At 42.8% G+C, this 17,469-nt stretch overlaps 1 protein-coding gene and 1 long non-coding RNA gene across 8 annotated transcripts in view; one reads left to right on the top strand and one right to left on the bottom strand.

Moving 5' to 3' along the window:
* Nucleotides 1-4,585, bottom strand: part of GRM3 (glutamate metabotropic receptor 3) — a 104,518-nt gene extending 99,933 nt beyond the window's left edge. For all 4 annotated transcript variants that reach the window (XM_054631389.2, XM_077179198.1, XM_077179197.1 and 1 more), the window contains exon 1: nt 3,847-4,585. The gene's annotated coding sequence lies outside the window, so the exon portion shown is untranslated. The remainder of the gene's footprint in view (nt 1-3,846) is intronic.
* Nucleotides 4,586-4,970: 385 nt separating this feature from the next.
* Nucleotides 4,971-17,469, top strand: part of LOC143694171 (uncharacterized) — a 56,115-nt gene continuing 43,616 nt past the window's right edge. For 3 of the 4 annotated variants that reach the window (XR_013182502.1, XR_013182503.1, XR_013182501.1), the window contains exons 1-2: nt 4,971-13,659; nt 13,802-13,938. This is a non-coding gene — a long non-coding RNA (uncharacterized LOC143694171). Of the gene's footprint in view, nt 13,660-13,801; nt 13,939-14,410; nt 16,116-17,469 lie in introns of those variants that run through there. The other variant, XR_013182500.1, reaches the window with a different exon arrangement.

The following is a 17,469-nucleotide window of genomic DNA, read 5'->3' as shown; positions in this document are numbered from 1 at the left end:
ACCCCCCTATGAATATTTGCTGTATTACTCTCAAAAAGCAGCTGGAAACAAGACTGTATATTTCTTGCAGTATTTTTTAAAATCTGCATCCCTGAAAACCTCCTAAGACAACAGATAAACCAGCAAATCCATTGAGATCACATATGGCATTCTGGGCTTACCTGAAGAAAGAGACCAGAAGAAATTTCACTAATCTGCAATAGCTGAAGCACTCTAACAATGAACTGTGGTTTTGTCCCAGTGGAAACACCTGACAATTGCATTGAGGCTATTCCCAGGCAGCATTGTGCCTTGGAGGAATTTTTTTTTGTCATTTTACTCTTACTGCTAAATTAAACTCAGGATTTTCAGTCAATCTTTATTTTCATAAAATGAAATATGGTCCAAATTTTTTTCTGCCAGTTTGGGGCTGAATTATTAGCTAGAACTCATAGCAAGAGACACTCACAGGCGGAGACTTAGGAGGATGGCATCACTGAAGGATACTGCCCTCCTTTCCTGCCACCTTTGGACCCCAGGTCCACCAGGGTTTTACTCTGCAGGGGCAGGGTGGCTGATCCTCCCTCTGGTCACCCCATTTTGTTGGCTGTGGATACCCCTGCATTGCAAATGCAACCCACTCAGGGATTAAAGCACAGACCTATTATTCTCTGTACTAGTAGAGAGCAAGAGGAAAATTTTCTCTTTAACTCTCTGACCTGGACTAAACTCTTGATTAAGCTTTAAACCATCTCTCAGTTTTATACCAATAAGCAGGAAAAAATGCCCCAAGAGTGAATGTTACATCATCTTCACAACAGCTGATGTAGCTTGCCATAGTTATACACATTCCCACATAAATAGTGATGCTATCTGACCCTGGAGAGTGTCAAACACCTTGGTGGTGTTCTGGGACATCCTGAGAGTGACTTTACCAATGACAAAAATTCATACTAACTGATCAATAACTATAGTACAACAAGCTGGAGCAAACAAGGTGCAACAATCCTGATGAAACTTTATAGGACTTTGGAGACAGCTTTCAAAAACTGATCAGAGAGTGGAGTCCCTTCAGTAGGGTGTTGTTGGCAAATTTAACAGCCTCAAAGACAGGTTCTCACACCCTGTGAAATTTGAGGCAGGATTCTCAAATTGCACTGCTAAACCAGACTTTTGGTGGGTGCACACCTCATGTGACCCACCTGAATTCTTGTAGGCAAACAGAGAATTTAGCCCATGGCTTTAAAAGTAAAATTGTAATTTGACCCCATAATGTTGCAGAAGCAACATTAGAATCAGGTCTTTCATGTCTTATAGTATTCCATACAGGACTCTGTGAGCCACAGGACAACTTATGTTCTGTAGGACACTGCCATGGGCAAATTGTGTTCACAAAGAACATCCAAATTGTTCTTTCTTTAATGCCACTACATGCCCCTACGCTGCCTTCATTTCCAAATTCAGCTCCACTTATGTAACACAGACCACTGAACTGAATGATAGCATTGTTTGTAATGTATTTCTTTTATTTTGGCTTTCCAGTCTGATTTAGTACTTTGCTTTGTCACATTTATTTAACTGTAAAAACATTATGTGAATCCAGAAAGATACTTTATCCCTGCATCTTGCTTTAGATCCAGTCTTCCAATGATAAAATTAGAATCTTACTCCTAGACAAGGTGTCAACATTTGCCTAAAAAAACTTTATTCCTTTATTTGTAGAAGCTTATAAGTAGGTCATCAACACAAGTAACCCAGGCAAACATCAACAGTGACTAGAAAAGCATCTCGGCTCCATGATGAAAGTCTAGTTTTAATGTACTTGATACCAATGCCATTTTACTTGTCTTCAAATTATAGAGCAGTAAAGCAACCAATATTTTTTCTATTTTGGAGTGTGTTTTATGTTTTATATATAATGGAGGGCTCTAGAGATATTGAGAGTAGTGGAGAGCAGTATTCTTAAAACAAACCCTTAACAAACAAACAAACAAACAAACAAACAAGAAAAAACTCACTGAAATTAAAGTATGAAATATTCTAGTAGGGGAAGATTAGCTTGCATTGCTCTTCAAATAATCAGTTCATTAAGAAGGATTTGCACGAATTGTTACTGATTTCACTCAAAGGATGATCATTACAGAAGTATAATTTTTCTATTACCTTAACTATGAATAAAATTAGCTTAATGTGCAATCTTTCCCAATACAACTGGAGTAGTTACCTTCTCTTAAAATACATTTATCAACATAAATAATAGCATAAGAATCAAGCATGATTTAGGTGTATTTCAACAAAATGAAAACCATAATTTTTCTAAAATATGTATTTGATCAGGTGGATTGTGTGATTTTCAAATTGTTTTCATGAATATTTAATCAACATGAGACATATACTTATGCAAGCTGAAATAGGTACCAGTCTGTGTCCCAGGCTGTTCTGTTTCACAGTCTTTCAATTGAATGTTTTTTAAAGCTGATTTAACTAATTAAAAAAACCACCACCACCAACAAAAAGAACTAAAATCATCTTCAGCAGGTGGCATAAACTGAGAAGCCAAAGAACTCACAAACTACCAGCAAACCCTTAGTTCAGTTCAATGCAGTATTGGTGAGATGCATGCCTAGTTTTTTATCAATTGGTTGAGTTTTATCAAGATTGCTGAAATACACAGATGTGTACATAAAATGATCCATTGAATCTCTGTGATATCATGGGGGGATAAAGCCCCCAAAATCCAACTCTCCCCCCAAAATCCTACCTATAGCCTGGCACAGAGATTCACTTTCTCACACCCACATGTGCGGCTGGCACACACACGGATGGAAGGTACGTACCCACACACCTCTAGGTCTACAGAGGGTTAGATAAACCCTGCCTGGGAATAAAAAACACATTCCCATGAACCTGGACATGTAAAACATCCACATGAACCCAAGCAAACACATAGGCACAGATACACACACCTGCACACCCAGAGACACAGGGACATGGGCAAGGCACATCCACAGGCACAGACAGCTCCAGAGGCACACACACCCCTGCACAGCTCCTGTGTACTCACATGGACACACAGATTGTATATCTGAGGAAGAGTTACTATGGCTATATCATCCCTGCTAATCTCTCCTTCCTTTTTGAAATAATCCAATTTTAGGATCCTGGAGCGAGCCAGGTCCCTGCAGAGGGGATATTCCCAGAGGAGCAAAGCACTTCCAATTTCTTTAGGGTTCTCCACCTCTCTCCCCCTCTCTCCCAGCAGCAGATCCAGGGAGATGAGCTGGGCACTCAGCACAGCTTTCCCAGCTGCTGGCTTGGCACTTTTCACCCCAGGATAAGAAAGGGCATAGGATGGCAAGCTTAAAATCTCATCCCTTCACCCCCAAAGCCTGTGGGAGCAGGAACCTCTGGGCAACATCTGGACACAGCTCCTTTCTGCACACTGCCCCGACCCCCCAGCTGTCGACCACAGGGGAGCCCCTTAACCCTACCCTTGCTCTGCAAGTGTAAAAACCTTTGTTCTCCTCCTGCTCCCCCCTTCCCAGTTTCTCCTGCCCCCCAAATCCCGTCAGGAAACCTCCTTGCATTTTGCCGCTCCAAACTTTTTCCTGGCTGCACAACCCGCAGCCCCCGGGGCAGCGGCTGCGTCTGGTCCAGGGGGCAGAATGGGGCGGGGGTGGGCTGCAGGGACCCGGGATGCAGGGATCCAGGCTGCAAAGTGTGCGATGCAGGGAGCGGGATGCGAGCGCTGAGATGCAGGATACGGGGATGTGAGGACCGGGATGCGCGAATTCGAGACGCAGGATGCAGAGGGGGGATGTGGGATGCAGGGACCAGGAGGCGGGATAGCAGCGCCCAGCTTCTTACCGTGCAATGAGGGTAGGTCCTGGTGAGGGTCTCCAGCTGCCCCCGGGCATCGCGGGCTTCCCGATGTGCTCGTTAAACATCCACCGGGGAGTCTCACCCCCCAAACTTGTGTGAGCCGCTTCCTCTGGGAACAATCACCCTTTCTCCCCCCCGCCTTGGATCGGATCCCGATGGAAACTCATCAAGGCCTCCTAAGTGGTCAGAGGTAAGCTGTGAGGGAAGGAGAAGAGGGGGACAACGGGACGGAGAGGTCGCGATCACCAAGCGATGATCCCTTTCCTTGCCCCGCTCCTCTGGAGCACCCGCTTCCCGTTCCTCTGACCAACTTTGGCTCTGCTCAGCCCGGCAGCGCCTGGGACCGGCGCTGTCAATTGGGGTCCCTTTTCGCAGCCTGGCATCTTTCTAGATTTCCTCTCCTCTCCGGGCAAAGGGGATTGGTGCAAAGCTTTAAATTAGGAGGCGACCTAGAGTTGCAAAGACACGGAGTGGGAGCTGGCTGGCGTTCGCAGCCCGCCTCCCCCGGCGCTCGGCGCTGCGCGGAGGGGCCGGCTGAACCCTATCCCTACCATTTATTCATTGACTGCCTTCCTAATTCTCACTCCGGAGCTGGCTATGGCTCCTGGCACGGCCGGGAGCAGGGCTGTGGCAGGAGCCCTGGGAAGGAGGCGAGCCCCATGCTGCGGGGCTCCCCGCGGCTGTTTAACTGCGCCGGCAGCGCGGGCAGAGCGCAGCCCGGCCCCGGGGGGAGGACGGGGCTGGGGGGGGACGGGACACGGGGACGCTGCTGTCGCCTGGCAACCCCGCATCCCTGCCCCGAGCATCCCTCCCCCAGCGCCCTGATTGGACGGGGCCGGGGCGGGGGGAGCACAGGCGCTCCTCCGAGGATGCTGCGCCCCGGCACTGCGACTTGTCGCATCCTCAAAAAGCCGGGAGCGGGCAGGGTGAGCACAGAGCAGCCGGGAGAGCCGAGGCAGTTCAGGGCGTTGTAGCACCGTCCTCCTGCCTTCTCGCTTCCAGCTGGCTTGATCAATTTGCTTCTGCTCTACATCTCCTAGAAAAAGAATGTATTTGTGTGTGTATGTATGTATGTATGTATGTATATATGTATGTTTGTGGATGGATACATAGATAGATGGATGGATGGATAGATAGATAGATAGATAGATAGATAGATAGATAGACAGATAGACAGAAAAAATACCAATATATGCACACAAATATACCTATATACACATATGCATTTGTATATACAGATACATGTATATGTATTATCCATAGTCTTTATCTTATCTCTCTATATTCTGACTCCTATATGGGAAGAGAGGAGAAAAATAGTTACTGAGAAAAGATCACTTCAGGGTGCAGCAAAGCTGGATGCAGAGGGAAAAAGAAAGCAACTTTTTGGCTTGTATATATTTGAGAACCATAGGTTTACATCAGCTGGAGTTTTAACAGAAGGTTGTGGTCCTAAAGAAAGAATTAAACCTGGTGAGGTGAGTGAGCTGTAAGAGTCAGAGAGGATGGATGCATTGACTTCAGAGAGGGTGAGTTTAAGCCATGCTGCATGGGGCATTGCTGGTGTTTTATGTGGCTTCATTGCTTATTCTCTGCTATGGGGGACAGTGAGCAGCTGCTTCCTGGTGGTTGGGTGTAGTCTGGAGAGGATGTCTGTAAAATCCCAATACCTTCCTTTCCATGCAGCTCCAGTTGGGACACTGTGAATGTCTCATTCTTTAGCAGGGAGAAGCCCATTGTCCACTTCTCCCTGAATGTTTCCCTCCACCTTTGGACATAACCCCAGGCAGCTCCCCACGAGTGCTCAGTTAAAGCAAGGAAAGAGACACTGCAGTCAGGAGCTGCAATCCAGCAGCTCACATGGGGCCACTGTTGTTTCATCAGCCACAGTTCCAGTAAGGAGTTAAACCAAAGTAAAAGGAAATAAAATAAAATAATCTGCTTCTGCTTTGTAATATTTTATGTTTAGTTATTTAACGTCAGCTTACTTTTGTGATCTACCATTATATTTGAGCTACTTGGCTAATCCTATGAGTTTTTTCTCTCTTGGAAGCCAAGGACATTTGCAGAGATGTGCCTGTTATAACTGTTTCATTAAGGACTGAAGTTAAGCAGGGAGCAGAATGAAAGACAGCAGTTTCTCTCAGGTTTACCCTACTTTAGATTAGATCCAAATGTACATGAGACATTGCTGTAACATAAGGGTAAACTGGAATGAATAGGAAATCAGTCTCATGTCTTTTGAATCATATCACAATTTGACAAATAGGTTCAGAATACAATTTTTTCACAGTCCTGCAGGCTGATTGTCAGGAAAGACAAGGGAAAAGAATGATCTGATTCTGCATTGCTTTGTACCTAGCAATCATGTCTCAAAGTGAGTATGAAAGTAACTTTTTCATTGGGTAGGATGTAAAACCCACTGTGTATGAAATTGGCTACCACAGGCACCAAGTGAAATTTGGCTGAGATGTGTTGTCTGGTTTGCAGCAGGTCACTTAGAGCAGGGGAGGTGGCCCAGTCATTTGTTCTGTGCTTCAAAAAACATCAGTGGTACCCATGGTTCACTCCCTTTCCATGCCTTGTTGCTGTGCAGTGTCTGGTATTAGTCCCTAACGTTGTTACTACTTGCATTTACTACTTCATGGCTACTGAGAAACAGGAAAATAAACCTGAGCAGGCAAACAAGATGTAGGAAAAGGCAGAAGGGTTTAATTCCCCCTTTCTTCCAGGGTTCTTCCTCGGCCAGTTTTCCTGGCACAATAGGGTCTCATTTTTAGCCATAAGACACCCTACCCCTGTCTTTCTAAAGCAGGATTTCAGGAGATCTCCCAAAAAACTCACTTCCTTTTCAAACCAGGACAATGACCCTGGAAAACCATGTGTATTTTTGTAGGGAACACAACTGTGCCTCGGTTCTCTTTTAGGATAGCAGGTGGTGCATCTGTGTAAGGTGCTCTGAAGATGCAGCCGTGTACTGAGTGTGTGTTTTCAGTCTGTCAGAGGTTCAGGATTACAGGTACACACAGTGGGACAGTGCAAGGCAATACAAAGATCTCAGGGAAGCTCTGGGATAAGCTGTGTTTGGGTGCCACTGGCAAATCATTCATTTCAGGCTAAACTGAGCCCCTCATGCTACACTTAATTGTAGATACACCCACGGTTAGACACAGAAATGAGGCTGTGTAACTTCTGCCAGGGGACAGCTTGGAGAAAACAACCAACAGCCCTCAGTGTCTATGGCCTGGATCCAAAGAAAGGGTTTTAATATGAAATGTGTTTATTTTCTTCTGCCTGTGAAACAAAGATGGTAAAGCAGCATTACATTTTCTGAAATAGGAATATTTTGCCTTTGTGAATTATCTATTAGTGCAATAGTAGTTATATCTAGCTGAAAGATCTATTTCTTTCAAATTCAGATCTCACACAACACCAAATTGAGTTCATAGAAAGCTTTGATGAGCTGAAGAATTTGTTTTTATAAAATTTGTGAATGTGATTAACAGGCTTATCACCACAAATAAACAGATGCATGTCTTTTCCTGCACAGAATTTTAGCATGAGCTTCAAGACTGTATGCATGGGAACTTTCCAATTTTACATTTGATAGGGAGATACTGTTCCAGCAAAACACTTTGTAGGGTTCCCTAACTTGCTGTAAGCATCTGTTTTGGGACACACTCAAGTTATTTGCTGTTTAAAGACTAAAGCAAAGCTTTAGAAAAATTGCAAATGTGCTTGTGCAGCCAGAGAGTGACCTATGGATTGGGCCTAGCCTACCTGAATAATTCATGAGGTTTTTGGTCTTTCCTCCTTTCCTGGGGACCTTACAGAAATGGGCAGGAATGGGGCCATAGATCAATGAGGCTTTTTCCAGCAAATTGCTCCCTGCCACCTGATTTCCAACAGCTCTGCATGTCCTTCCTGTGTGGAAGTGGCGTGTGAGTGGGCAGGATCCCCTTCTGTGGCTCTGCCTGAGCTGTGGTCATCACCCCAGGGCCAGTCCTTACCTCTGTGGTTTGGGGCACATGTCAGAAGCACCTAGAGATGATACCATGTTCTCCTGGTAGTCTGCCAGTCTCAGGGTGCAAAACCCTCTTTGGATGGTAGAAGTCCAGGGATTTGGATGTGTCTCCACAACCCTACAGCCATGTCAGTCTCTGCCTCCTGAGACAGAAAGGCAAAATGTTCCTAATGGTTGATGCAGGGATCTACAAAACCCCGCACTCTCTGACTCATCCCTACCTGCCAGTTGTGAGGGACATGGGCATACTCCAAAGGAACAATCCAGTGGCACCTGGCTTTCAGAGGAATATGGGATCCCTAGGGAACATCCACAGCAATGAAGAGTGTAAGGGGTGTTGCTCTGGCATTCTCCAGGACCTCATGGATTGCTGTGGAAAATTATGCACTGCTGTGGTTGCTGGCTGGACACCAGCACCCAACAAAGCCCCTCTGCTTCCTCAGCTGGGCAGGGTGTAGAAAATACAACAAAAATAGACTCTTCCTTTCCTCTTAACAAACAACACTGATGGTCTTCGTCATGAAGCTCATCATCAAAATGGAATGTCTTCCTTTCCCATTGTTAAGTGGCTTTGAAGAGATTTTAGGTCAATACACATGGTGCAGAAAGTCCTCTTGTGCTGTTTCTCTTATGGCTGATTCATGTGGCATCCCTTTGGGCCTTCAGTGACATTGTTATTCCCTGTCAGATGTCCTGTGATGTCTTCCTTAGCTGGCTGAAGGGATACTGGCCTAGTACCAACAGGAAGAATATGCCATTGCATGCTCAGGCTTTTTTGGGGCATTCTGAGCCTTTCTCATGCCCGAGGACAGTGGCAACTCTGGTTATAAGGCTCAACACAATAAAAAACCTGTGCTTCATGTGGTATGGTCTGGCACAAGGAAGAAAGACTTCATTTCACAGTCTGTGCACATGTAGCAGCATCCTCCCTTCTGCCTCCATCTCCCATGACCATCAATGTCATTACCTGTCTCTTCTCCTCACCTTTCCTCCAGTGAATTTCCCATTCCCTTCAGTCTCCCTCTGCCTTTTTCACCTTCTTCTCTTTTACTCTTCAGATATCTGGCTGCCTGCTCATGCCTATTACCCATGCCTCCAGTTAACCCCAAGTTCTCCTTGCCCTTTCTCCACAAAGAAACCTCTTTCCATGGAAAAAACCCAGCAGCTGTTGTTCATCTTCATCAGCTACAAGAGGCAAAAAGTTCTGGCTTCACTGTGGGAACCAGCTGCCCTCTTTCCACCTCTGCTTCCTTCTCAGAAATCAGGTTTCCCAACATACTGCTGGAGACACATGTGACATCCAGATGTTGTCCAAATGGGGCTCCTTCATAAAAATACATGAGCAGCAAGGGAGCCTCCAGGTCCCTGCAAGATATACAAGTGTACAGACTCCACTTGCATCCTCCCTAGCCCTTCCCTAGCCAAAATCCTGCTGCAGTTTGTGCAGGTGCAGGGATGAACATAACACAGGATCTGCCTGACACGTGCAGGACACTTTTAAATCTGCACCAGCTCATGAGTATGGCTCCAAGGTCCACCACCCTTCTGCACCTCCTCACTCCATCCTTCCATGTCTCTGATATAGGAGGTGTTATCTGTCTTCTTGCTTGTTGTATTTGTCTTCTGAGAGGATGCTCTAGACTTTCCCAGGTGGTGCAGGGGACAGGGCATGGCACAGTAGCACATTCCAATCTCTGCCATATTAAAAGTGATATGAACAGATGACCCCATTCTATAGAATACTGACTGTTATCTCTTTTACTGTGTGAATAACTGGGTACCAGGTACCAGAATTTCCTACATATTTTGCTTTTAAGTCACCTTTATGTTTCTGTGCATTATTATTCTCTTTATTAGCGTCTGAGCTGCTAGCAGTCTGGCTTCTTCAAACTACTTTTCCTCCTCCCTGAAAATCCCCTAACACTTCCTCTCTGTGAAACACTTTCCCTTCACCCGTGGCTCTTCTCTGTAGGAATTACTGCATTTACATATTTTGTTCAAGGTGCTTAGGAATTATTGGCAGGTTTGCCTTGCCCCTGGGGGCTGATGTGACACAGTCGAGCTGTGAACCACTTAAAGCATTGAGTGGCTCACAGGAGGGATTACTTGTGACTCTGAATTAGGGCACGGGCCAGGAAATGTAGCACAGTGCTGTCAGGGGCTGTGGCACACAGATCCATTTCCTCTATAATCCCATCATATCTATGACCTACCACACAGAGAGCAACGTAAGACATCTACATTTTCCCATTAGCACAAGATCCAGGCTTCCTGTGAAATAAATTTACTCACAGTCCCTACACTACTGCTTTGCAAGCCTGGAAACCCTGTTTTTATTATGTCAGTGAGTTTATTTCTGAATTCTTTCACACTGAGAATCCATCTGGATATACTACTTTCAAAGTGTCCTGCTGAGATTTTGCTTTGCCACTAGTTAAAAATGAATGGATAAATTTATAAACAGGAAGTTTATTGTATTTTTCAGCTGAAAGATATTCTAGAGTTTATCTTGGCTTAGATTTTTATTAGTGGCATTTTGGTTTTTATTGTGTTGTTTTTTTATTCTTTTTCCCAACCATTTAATTTTGCTAGCACCCCTGGAAGGAACAGTGAGTCCAGAATTAGAAAGCTGAAATAAAAGGAATGAAGTTCCTGGAAATGAGACTGGAACAAAAAAACCAAGAAATCCAAATCAGTCACAAGCTAAGGATTTTGACTTTCCCTTAACAAAGACAAACCATTTTCCAACAGGAAAGACATACCTGGCCTTGGAAAACTGCTAGTAACATAAAATATAATTGAGCAGATGGTAACAAAAATAGCACTTGAGCTGTTTAAAAGCCTGTTATTGAATGTCTCTTCTTTTTTTTTTTTTTCTTTCCCTTCCAGAATGCTGTTGTCCTCTCTAATTTAAGAAAAGACAAGAAACACAGGCAGATTGTGAGATCTGTATGTTTTTCTTCACCTTGTTCTATTTAAATTGCACACCATTAAATGTGTTTAAGGGAATAACTTAAAAGTTGCAAAGCAATGAGAACAAACATTGATAGTGGAATCTTAATTCAGCTCCTTCATGCATGTGGATACACTCTTCAATTGGTTTAACACTATCTTTTTTTCTCTTTCAGAAAATCCTGACACATTCAGCACCCTAAAGAAATGGGGTTTTGTCAATAATTTGATTTCCCTGCACTGCTCGGTGACTCTGCCTTGCCCTTTGTGTACTGTGCACTCATCTTCCTCTGCATTACAGGGAGAATGGTCCATTTCTTTTCAGAAAAAAACATTCAAGTGTTTTGAAGCTTTTTTGTTTCATTTAGATTTTACTCCACTCCTGAGGTAGGGCTCATATGTTGGTTTTCTGTTTCTCAGGTAAGATATATGCATTAAAACCCAAAAGTGTTAGTGACTTAGTACCTGATTTTTCACACTTAGGAGCTCTACACTTTCAGAATAGCTTACATGATACCTTGAAGCAGTGGCTGGTGCTCACCTTATATTAAGTTTGTGCTCCCAGCTGTTGGTTTTTATCTGGTCCTAGAGTCTGACTAGGAGAACATTATGGTTTTCTTAGACTCATTCTCATAAGTAACTAAATCTTTTTGTGTGAAATTATGCAGAGAGGCAGAGAATCAACATGGGAAAGTCCATCTCAACAACAAAATTTTAGCAGGGGTGTAAATTGTTGTAAGCTGAGCTTCATTGTGGGAAATGCTCAGTAATTAGACTACTGCTTGGTATTAATCCTGGAGTTCTAACAGAGAGAAGAGAAGAGAAGAGAAGAGAAGAGAAGAGAAGAGAAGAGAAGAGAAGAGAAGAGAAGAGAAGAGAAGAGAAGAGAAGAGAAGAGAAGAGAAAAAGGAAAAGAAAAAAGAAAAAAGAAAAGAAAAGAAAAGAAAAGAAAAGAAAAGAAAAGAAAAGAAAAGAAAAGAAAAGAAAAGAAAAGAAAAGAAAAGAAAAGAAAAGAAAAGAAAAGAAAAGAAAAGAAAAGAAAAAAGAAAAGATCCCCAAAGTAGAGATTCTAGATGGATTTTGGCCTGGTAGCTCTCTTATGGTGTAGAAGGAGCACCTCATGTGGTGACAGCTATCAGATCCTGGCCATGGAACAGAAGCAGCTTCTCAGAACAGTTTTGTGGTCACATCAAATGTCCATCAAGGAGAGTATTTTCTGTTAATCCTGGTCAGTAGCATGTACTTAGAAAAACTTGGGGACTGGACAAAATAGAACATTTTTCTCTTGATATACCACTTATGGCTTCCAGCAACCTGTGCTTTAGGGATTTTAATCTTCTTTTGATCCCATTATTCTGTTTGCCTTTACAAAAACCCTACTGTGGGGATTTCCCTCACCACAATAGTCAGTGTGTGAAAAGCGCTTCCATTTTTTCTTAATTTTAATCCTGTCTCAGCAAGAATCCTGATCTACAGTGTTCTGGGAAACCACAAATACTTTTTCCTTCCTCATTCTCTTCAATCCATTCATGGTTTTTGACATTTTTCATACCCTTCCCCTGTATAAAAGATAAAAAAATCTCAGACTATTCAGTTTTCCTTTCTCATGATTTGCTTCTGTCCACATTTCTGCCCTTCTCTATTCTTTTTGAGCTTTACATTCCCTTTTTGTGAGATCAGCACACCACCATTTGGAGACCTCCAGGTGTGGGAGAAATACCTATTATTACAGTCTCATAATGATGATATTGGCTTTCTATGTTTTTTCCTCTTCCTTCCTAAAAAGTTCTAACATTTTCTTTGTCATTTTGACAAAGGAAAGCTGAGCTGGCATTTTCAGAGAAACTGTCATAAGGAGTAGTAGTTAATTTAGAGGCCATTGTATCACATGCAGAGCTAGGGGGTTTTTTTTGTCTAATCTGCAGTTTTTCACATTCAATGACAGTGATTTTCATCTGCCATTCTATTGTCCAGTCAGTCAATATTGTGAGAACATTTTGTGCTTTGTAGCTGCTAGTTTGTTTTTTCACTATTCTGAATATCTCTGTATAAGTAAGTCTCATGTCTCATCAGTCAACCATTTTCCAGATCATTCCAAACTGTGTTAATCAATATCAGTCCCAGAACAGATAACTGGGGAACTCACTGGGGAGGGAGGTTTTCCTTTATAATGGAAATAGAATATGAATCCCTTCCCTTTGCTTCCTCATTTTTCAGGAACCTTCTACCTGCTCTTGTCTTTGCTAAATTTCCTTGAGACTCTTTTATGAGGATGTTTGTCAGAAATGTTGCAAAGATCCAACTAAAAGTCATATGTATCTTATAGGGTCAAAGTGCTCCTGCAGCCATGTGCAGCACAGCTTTCCCCATAGGGAGAACCTATTCCCAACAGCTTTTTCCTCAATTACCAAAGGCCATTCCTCACTAATTTCTTAGCAATTTTCTGGTGTGACAGACAGGCTTATTCATCTCTTTTTCTCCAGATCACCCTCAAAATACTATTAAACAACAGCTGACTTATTCTACTCTGGTAACAGGGCTGAATTAAGAAAGAGGCTACAGATCACAGATCAGCAGTTTCGTATCTGAATGCCTCTATCGCTTGGGACTCAAAGTTTTTTATTGTTCATTTTATCACTTTTTTTATATATTCTTGCTCTTGACAGCTAGATTTGAGACAAATCACCTTTAAAGAAAGACTATGGTGAACACTGATGCAAAAAAATAATTTGTGTTTTCTGTTATAGCCTTAACATCCTTCAGTGCTTCTTCTATACCTGGGCTATTTATTGCTCCTCCAACTCTGCCAGCTTTTTTCTGAGGTAGTAAAGTAAAAAAAAAAAAAAAGCCATTCATAGTTGTGCTTTTTTTTTCCATATTTCACCTCAAAACTCCTTCCTGTTTAATGTTTGACACTGAAGCTTTTATAGATCATAAAGCAATTGCCTAAATCCTATCTCTAAGACCAATAGGCAGAAGACTGCAAGAAGAGGGAATGATGTAAATGAGCTATACTGAAGATGAACTTCCCAGCTGTTTGTGAAGACAGGGATATTTGTGGCCATTTGGATGGCATCTGAAGTGACTTGGATAAGTGTGAGGTAGATACCAGAACTCATAAGTTCAATTTAGTGGAATATCAAAGTACCCTTGCAGCTGCCTCTTCCAGCAGTCCACAGGTTTTACTTCATCAATTCCTATGTGGCTGTCAAGGCTTGCTGTGGAAAGTCTTGTGGAGAAGTAAATGGGAAATACTTTGCTGACACTGCTCAAAAGAACTCTTATTTCTTGGACTGGCAATTTCATTTCTGACTTCCTCACCTTTCTGGTCATACTTCTAAATATTAAAAGAGTCAGAGATATTACCCTTGCAGTAAAACCCCCCTTTTTTGATTCTCTCTCTGTTTCATATTTCCTGAATTGCTTTTATGGGAGCAAAACAAGAGAATATGAAGTGAAATGTCTAACCTATTACACCTGACTGATCAATATATGTCTTTTTTTGAACTACAGTAGAAAGATGAAGTTGGCTTAGGTGGTTTCTCAGCTTACAACTAACTTTCTTTACTTCAGTCTAGGCAGACCCAAAGGAAACTTTTGCATACTAAAGAGTAAAGAAGGCTTGAGGACATCTGCAAAAAAAAAAAAAAAGACACATCCCTCTGGTTTCAACTCAATGGGACTTGCTGACAGTTCAACTAGAGAAAGAAGAAAACTGGCACCAAGTGCTTGCAGAAGGCCTGACAGATTTATTACAAACACCAACTACCTGTACCCAGCATGTAAACACATATTGCTGAGTACTTGAGACAGCCCCACGCTCAGAGGGTGGCTGTCAGAATAACTTTAACTTTCTGAATTTGCTAGTCTAGATAACACCTGCTACTGATGAAACAGATGAGACAGGCAAAGGAAAGATTTGACTTGCTGTAGATTATGATGAAAGCAACTGAGACAGAATGAAAAAGGTCTGAAAACCTTTAGACACATCAGCTGTGAGTTGTGGCACAGAAAATAAGACCTCAAGAGTGTGAAATATCTATGGCATAAATAGGCAAAGTGGATTGGCCACTTGCAGATCATTGGCTATACTCAATGGAGAGAAGCAACAATTATTTTTTCTCTTTGTTTTAATTTAAGATCTATAATTGTTCTTACCCATTTTTGACAACTCTTTTTATATGTAGGGTGTTGGATGACTCACATCCTTAAGCTGCCTGTCTCCCTCTGCTAATTGTGAAATGAGTCTTGGTTGCACCCCAGACATTTGGCCAGATGCACACCTCTGCAGATGTTGTAATTGATGGTGTCCATCTGAGTCCTAAAAGTGTCTGAGCCCCAAATGCCCCTGGTGGAGGGCTCAGAGGGCTCTGCAGAGGGCTCCCCATGGCAATGCCCATCCTCCCCTCATGTCACCTCAGCAGCCCCATGGTTCCCAGCCTGCAGCTCCCACAGCACAGCCACGGATCCTTCCTTTCCTCTGCAGTGCTGGAGCGCTGTCAGTCACTGAAACTGAGAGGATTAGGGAAGAATAAAGAAAATCCCCACTGCTTTCTGCCTTGGGGCAGCAGAGGGCTGCAGGAATGGACACGCCAGGATCACCTTGATTTATAGAGTGGCATCCTAGTTGTTCTCATGTATTTAATCCTTTTGTGCCAGCTGGAAGTTGAAAAGTCTGCACTGTAAAGTTGAATTGTATACTTATAAGTCTAATTAAAAAAAAAAAGGAGATTAAAAAAAAAAAGTCTGGTTCGGGTTTGTAAAATCTAAAATCTACTTCCATGTGATAGTAGATGTTTCTATAGGAAGTATGAGAAATAATAATATGAAATGGGAAATAAAAGCTACAGATAGAATGTTTTTTCGAGTTTTTTTTTTGTTTTATTAGTGTTAGAGAAATAGAAGAAAATATTTTTGTGTACTGTTTTGCTCTGACTGACACATGCTCAAATTTTAATGTTGCTATCAGCCATTCTCTCAGCAAAAATATATTTTTGTGAATAAATTCTCTTTATGTTATTTCTTACAGTGCTAAAACTCTGTCAAATAATTATGTTAAATACATACCTGTGATGAAAGATGAGTGAGATAGGGTGCAGGTGACTGCATGGAAAATGAACTTTGCAGCCTTTCACTTGCACTATTTCCTAATAAGTTTCTCTCATACACCAGTACTGTAAACCTCTGAGATGCTCCTTATACAGCAAACACAGCAAAATAAAACTGAACTCTTCTCAAAAATAAGTGACTTTCTATTTAATAAGCATTCTTCACTTATTTCTCTGCTCCCAAAATTACAGTTTTCTCAAACACAAAAAAGCAAGATCCAGCACAGCCCCATTTTACCTTGTTTATGTTTATTTACACATGCTCCCCTATACAAATCCTTCCAGTTTCATACTTAACTATCTTTTTTTTAACATGGAAGTTGCTACCATGGGAAACATGGTAAAATGGTATGATGTTATGATAGAATTTACTATTCCATAGAATCATTTAGGTTGAAAAAGCCCTCTAAGATCACAGACTCCAACCATTAACCCAGCAATGCCAAGTCCTCCACTAAGCCATGTCCCCAAATGCCACATCTGCACATCTTTCAAAAGCCCCCAGGCTTGGTGACTGCATCACTGCCTGTTATTTTAGTATAGGAGACTTCTAACTATTTAAGTTTTAAAGGCCTTGACTTATTCAAATTAAATTAATTTTGTGTGTTTGGGGGATTTGGGGATGAGATTTGCAAGCAGATACTAAGGCTTTGAAGATATACAAATGTTATCTAACGCAAATTCCTCTGGTATTCATAAAATCTCATCTCACTGCACCTCATTTTGGATGTGTCTGGAACCTGCTGGTGCACAGCGTGGAATAAGCCAGCCTCCACCTCCTGGGAAAGCACCAATGAAATAATTATCTGCTTGCTAAACATTTCCTGCCTTAGCTGTGAAGCCTCATCCAAATCTGCTTTGCCTGTGACCTTTCACAAATCCATTTCTCCAGGGCTTTTTACACCCGATGGATGCTACAGGGAGCTTGTGGCACGTTCACTCTGCTCCTGCAGATCCTGCAGACAGAGGGATGGCAGCTCCCACATCACTGAGAGGTGCAAAATCTGATTTCTCTTGGGTCTCTGGGTCTGAGCTTCTGCTTGAGGACACTGTGAGGATAGGCAGGATTCATCTGATTAAAGACAGATATTTATAATGGAGGCATATTTGTGAGCTACTCACCTGAATCTTCCTGTCTATATGTCTGCCTAAGGATGAGGTGAAGAGACTTCTGAGGGTGCCTTTTCCTCTCCACTGCTTCCAAAGGCAGCCTCAGGCAGCCAGCTCAGGTGAAAATGTCTGTCCTGCAGGATTAGGAGAGGTGGATCCATCTCTTCTCCTGTGTGTGGGTCACTCTGTGGGGCTGCTCACATTTTCAGGGTTGCCCATGTGCATCAGTGCTTCCTGCAAAGGCAGGCAGATCAGATCTGCCCCTCTCTCCAGAAATGGGCTCATTTCTGCTGTGTTCAGGATTGCCCAGGGAAGCTGTGGAAGCCCCAAGCCTGGAAGTTCCAGGCTGGATGGGGCTCTGAGGAACCTGAGCCTGTGGAACCTGTCCCTGCCCACAGCCATGGTTGGAACCAG

This window comes from Agelaius phoeniceus, chromosome 5, assembly GCF_051311805.1.
Source record: "Agelaius phoeniceus isolate bAgePho1 chromosome 5, bAgePho1.hap1, whole genome shotgun sequence".
Classification (NCBI taxonomy): Eukaryota; Metazoa; Chordata; class Aves; order Passeriformes; family Icteridae; genus Agelaius; species Agelaius phoeniceus.
The sequence above is the reverse complement of the archived record's forward strand: the minus strand, read 5'-3'. Positions and strand labels throughout refer to the sequence as shown.